The sequence below is a fragment of the Salvelinus sp. IW2-2015 genome, unplaced genomic scaffold (assembly GCF_002910315.2).
Source record: "Salvelinus sp. IW2-2015 unplaced genomic scaffold, ASM291031v2 Un_scaffold2508, whole genome shotgun sequence".
Taxonomy (NCBI): domain Eukaryota; kingdom Metazoa; phylum Chordata; class Actinopteri; order Salmoniformes; family Salmonidae; genus Salvelinus; species Salvelinus sp. IW2-2015.
In genome coordinates this window covers 88533-93615 of record NW_019943824.1, presented here as the reverse complement: position 1 = coordinate 93615, position 5083 = coordinate 88533, and positions in this window count along the sequence as shown.

Genomic DNA, 5083 nt, shown 5'->3' with positions numbered 1-5083 from the left:
TTGCTGTAGGAGAACCCCATAGCCTGGGGGGTATGGTCTGGGGCATTATCTTGCTGTAGGATGAACCCCATAACCTGGAGGTATGTTCTGGGTCATTATCTTGCTATAGAGGAAACCCATAGCCTGGGGTATGTCTGCGGTCATTATCTTGCGTGTAGGATGAACCCATAGGCCTGGGGGTATGTGCTGGGGTTCATTATCTTGCTGGGAGGGATGAACCCCATAGCCTGGCAGGCATGTTCTGGGTCATTATGCTTTGCTATAGGATGAACCGCATAGCCTGGGAAGGTATGTTCTGGTCATTATCTTGCTGTTAGGTATGAACCACATAGCCTGGAGGCTCTGTTCTGGGTTCATTATCTTGCTGTAGGATGAACCCCATAGCCTGGGGGGTATGTTCGGCTCATTATCTTGCTGTAGGACTGAACCCCATAAGCCTCGGGGTATGTTCGGGTCATTATCTTGCTGTAGGATGAACCCCATAGCCTGGAGGTATGTTCTGGGTTCTTTATTCTGCTGTAGATGAACCCCATAGCCTGGAGGCATGGTCTGGTCATTATCTTGCTGTAGGATAAACCCCAGTAACCTGGAGGTATGTTCTGGGTCAATTATCTTGCTGGTAGGATGCACCCATAGCCTGGAGGTGCAGTTCTGGCGTCATATCGTTGCTTGTAGGTTGAATCCTTATAGCCTGGGGGTATGTTCTGGGTCATTATTCTTGCTGTAGATGAAACCCCAGTAGCCTGGGGTTATGTTCTGGGTCATTATGCTTGCCGTCAGCATGAAACCCATAAACCTGGAGGTATGTTCTGGGTCATTATCTTGGCTGTAGGATGAACCCCTAGTCTGGAGGCATGTTCTGGGTCAATATCTTGCTGTAGATGAACCCCATAGGGCTGGGGGTATGTCTGGGGTCATTATCTTTGCTGTTAGGAACTGACACCCCATAGCCCTGGAGCATGTTCTGGGTCATTATCTTGTCTGTAGGGATGGAACCCCATAGCTGAGGCATGTTCTGGGTCAATTATCTTGCTGTAGGAGAACCCATAGCCTGGGGGTATGTTCTGGGTCATATCTTGCTGTAGGATGAACCCCATAGGCCTGGGGGTATGTTCTGGGTCATTATCTTGCTGTAGGAAACCCCATAACCTGGAGAGTTCTGGTAACGTCATATCTTGCTGTAGGATGAACCCCAATAGTCTTGGAGGCATGTTCTGGTGCATTATCTTGCTGTAGGATGAATCCCCATACCTGGGGGTATTTCTGGTCATTATCTTGCTGTAGATGAACCCCATAGCCTGAGGGCATTGTCTGGTCTATTATCTTGCTGTAGGAGAACCCCATAGCCTGGGAGGCATGTTCGGTCATATCTGCTGTAGGATGAACCCCTGACCAAACTAGGCGCACACCAAGTATTGCATGGCCGCTGCTAAATGCTGTGGTACCATTTTGGTTCAGGTTGCCACTCACTCTGTGCAAGTCGTCAACTCTGGTTCCAGCGCAAAAGAGCCCCAGAACATCACGCTTCCTTCCTCCATGTTTACATTGCTGTCACACACTCTGAAGAACCATCCTTCCGCCTACTCGACGGCGTACAAAAAACCCTGGCGTGATAACCAAAGATTTCATCGGTCCATAAGACCTTCTTCCATTCTTCAGTAGGTCCACTGGTGTGGCTTCATAGCCCAGACAAGCCTCTTTTCTTCTATTTTGCCATCTTAGCAATGCTTTCATACTGCCACTGACCTGTTGAAACCTCAGCTCTAAAGTCTTCTCTTCGCAGTTTGAAACTGAGAACTGCTGACATCGACCAGTGTTAGCTGTGCTGGAAGCTGTGTCCTGTACCCGCCTATCACGCAAGCCGTTGACTCTCAGAAACTTGTCTTCTGATTCTGTTGTGGCTCTGTTGCTGCCAGACCTCTTCCTCGTCAGAGTTCTCCAAGTGCCTTTGATGGTGTAGAAAACTGTATCGCCATGCTTTCTTTTGCTATTTCTCTAAAGAAAGACTAGACTTTTAAGGTTATAATGGCTGTCTGTCTTCCTTTGTTTTAATTGCCTTTTCTCACCATTATGATAGCAAGTATTACTACTTCCTGCAGTACAATACTGTCCAAATAATGCTTAAGAGAGTGTAGGTACATCGGTCCAACCAATGCTTGATACAGACGGAGGGATTTTGAAATAATCAAACCAAACTGGGACACCTGTACGAATTTTAGCGTCAACTTTCAAGCTTAAATTACGTCCATTGCTGACCAACAGCTTGTAAGTTGTTAACCCTTTACTTGTTCCCTGAAAAAAAGCATTTTTTATCAACTCTGAAATGTACCATACTTTTCAGTTTTTTGTAACCAAACTTTTTTTTTTTTTTTTACCTCTGCGTTTACCGCGTACCTTATACCATTTTAGTTATTCACTGGACTTTCATAAAATGTCAATAAAAACTGCGAAAATGGGGGTTGCTTCTAAATGTTTGACTGGTAGTGATACGCACACTGGTGAGGGGAATAGACGTCACCAGTAATAAGGGGCGGTGTTAAGCTAACAGAATCGAAGATAAAGAAGGATGGAGCAGTAAGTACCTACAGTTAGAGGATAACACATTAATGCACAGACGAGACAATCCGTTGGTGTGTGTGATGTTGGACGTCTTGTTTGTGGTTGCTGAAATGAAAACCCCAACACCGTGAGGAATAAACTTAGAAACAGGAGAGGATGGACGGTAGGAGAAAGAGAGGAAGAGGGAAGAGGAAGGATCTGAGGAGGTGGGCGAAGTGGGCACCATCCAATCCCCAGCCTGAATGGGTGGAATGGGAAGATGCGCCCTGTTTAGATGTGTTAAAACAAAAGAACACACCAACCATGTCTAAACCTATTTAGCTAGGTTGTCACAACAACCTGTCCAATATATTAGCATATAATAGATTCCTGCAAGAAAACACATGTATTTGAATTAGAAAAATTTTCACTGGCCAAACTCAGTGGCTAGCAAACTGTGCCGGACTAGAGATATCTATAGCGCCCGGCAAAGAGACGGAGCAAAAGTCGTAAATTAGCTGATTGATCTCGGAATCGGTAAACAACGCAATTTAAAACACCAGGACAAGAGAGGACTCTCTAACTCTCTCCTTTCTCTCCTCCTCTCTCTCTCTCTCCTTTCTCTCTCTGCAGTGACGGAATCCAGTGCTATGTAAAAGAGGGACAGGGAGTTTCATCAATCATTAATAGCAGATGTCAGTGTAACAGTATTGCTTCCGTCCCTCTCCTCGCCCCAACCTGGGCTCGAACCAGGGACCCTCTGCACACATCAACCACAATCACTCACGAAGCATCGTTACCCATCGCGCCAACTACTTCTAGGTCTCAGAGCGAGTGACGTCACCGATTGAAACACTATTAGCGCGCACCACCGCTAACTAGCTAGCCATTTCACATCGGCCACATCAGGATGGACCAGAGATAGTTTTCACATTGTTTAAAAACACTGTACATGGCTATATAATATAACATTTCAAACGTCTTTATCCCTTTGAAACCTTTATGAGTGCAGGTTACTGTAAATCATTTTTTTTAATTATTGTTGATGTTATGTTTTGTTTCTTCTCACTTTTGTTCATTTCACTTGCTTTGCAATGTAAACTTATGTTTCCCATGCCAATAAAACCCATTTGAATTGAATTGACTTGAGAGAAGACATGGCGTTAATAATCCATAATAAACAACCATAGCCATCGCAACTCCGCTGTCTCACCTACAGTCAATTCGTATCCTTCCATTTTCGTTTCATCGTACAGAAGCACCTACCATCTCTTCTTCCCCTCTCTCCACCCCCTCCTCAAATCCCGCAATAGCCACACCTCCCATCCTCCCTCTCCGAGACACAGCCATACACAGTCACCCCAGAGAGGGTAGAAAGAATCCCCCCACTGATCATACTAGTATAGACACTAATAACCCAGTAGGTTAGTAGCTTGACGATACCATGCTTTTCTCCCTTAATAGATTGGTCTTAATCCGAAATGCAGCATTTGATGGAAGACTAGCCTATTTACTGGTCAGCCTGCATTTAGCCAATTAGGGCTACTCCTCTCCTCCTCTGAGAGAATGGACAGATGAGGATGGCAGTGCAGGTACATGATGAGTGGTGTGGTGCCATTTTAGCACATCCTGTCAGTAGACTTTAGTCTAATATGATAGGTAGGCTAGTATTCACTTGTGTTGATGACATTGGCCTACATTTTGAGAGCGAGAGAGCAAGAAAACAAATGTTTTCGATATTGTGACACATAACCTACACCTACTGTATTTTCTCCCGTAGCTTACCAGAAGAGTTTTATTTATGCTTGTGTCTGTCGAGGGTCAGCCATACATGGATTCTCGTTAACCACCATAGCCTACACCAAATAAAAATGTCCAAACGATATTCACAACACGGGTTCATGACAGGCTACCATGTCATTTATATTTATATCATTTGGCCAACCAGTACCGGGGAAATATAATATTAAACCGGGAAAAGCCCAACTCCCATCCCAGCTTACCTCCGCGAAAAACGCCTCCATTCTTCTCTATGTTGCTGCCCGGCGCGCGTGAAGTCAGTCGGTGGCAGACGCTTGTCCCAGTGTTAACAGAGAACTAAATCACAGCGGGCACCGGGCAAGCTCGTATGGGTGTGGTGGAATAGGCTCATTGGTCCTGTTGGTGGTGATTTCCATTCATTTGTAAGCGTCCCGATTTAAATCCGAACGACTACAATCCCTGATGTGTGTGTTCCCACCCCCCAAAACGCAACAGAGAGAGAGAGAGAGAGAGAGAGAGAGAGAGAGAGAGAGAGAGAGAGAAGACACACTCACACACCTCTTCTCCGTGTGTGCCGCTATAAAATTGTAAGATAAATCCCAAACAGGGAAGCCAACGGTTCCCTCTTCAGTCCTGACCGTGAACTGACAGACTCCACGGAGCGGCAACCGAGTGTGTGTTTGTCTGAAAACGAATAATGGTAAGGATAATGATTATGAGAGACAGAGTGAGGTAGCAACATTATCTTTATCTTTATCTTTATCCAAACTGTATGTCGCCACCA